The sequence below is a fragment of the Triticum aestivum genome, chromosome 3B (assembly GCF_018294505.1).
Source record: "Triticum aestivum cultivar Chinese Spring chromosome 3B, IWGSC CS RefSeq v2.1, whole genome shotgun sequence".
NCBI lineage: Eukaryota > Viridiplantae > Streptophyta > Magnoliopsida > Poales > Poaceae > Triticum > Triticum aestivum.
The window spans coordinates 70,877,735-70,877,976 of NC_057801.1; positions in this window are offsets into that span (position 1 = coordinate 70,877,735).

Below are 242 nucleotides of genomic sequence, written 5' to 3' on the forward strand. Positions count from 1 at the left end.
TGGTAAGCCAGACTTTCACTCGGGGGCTTAGCTGCAGCCCTGTGCTCGCCTAAGTTACAAAAATCCTACCGAGTGAAGAGCAAGCCTCTCACTCGGGGGCTTAGCTGCAGTCCAAGCACTCGCCTAAGTTACAAAAATCCTACCGAGTGAAGAGCAAGCCTCTCACTCGGGGGCTTAGCTGCAGTCCAAGCACTCGCCTAAGTTATCAAAATACTACCGAGTGAAGAGCAACCCTCTCACTC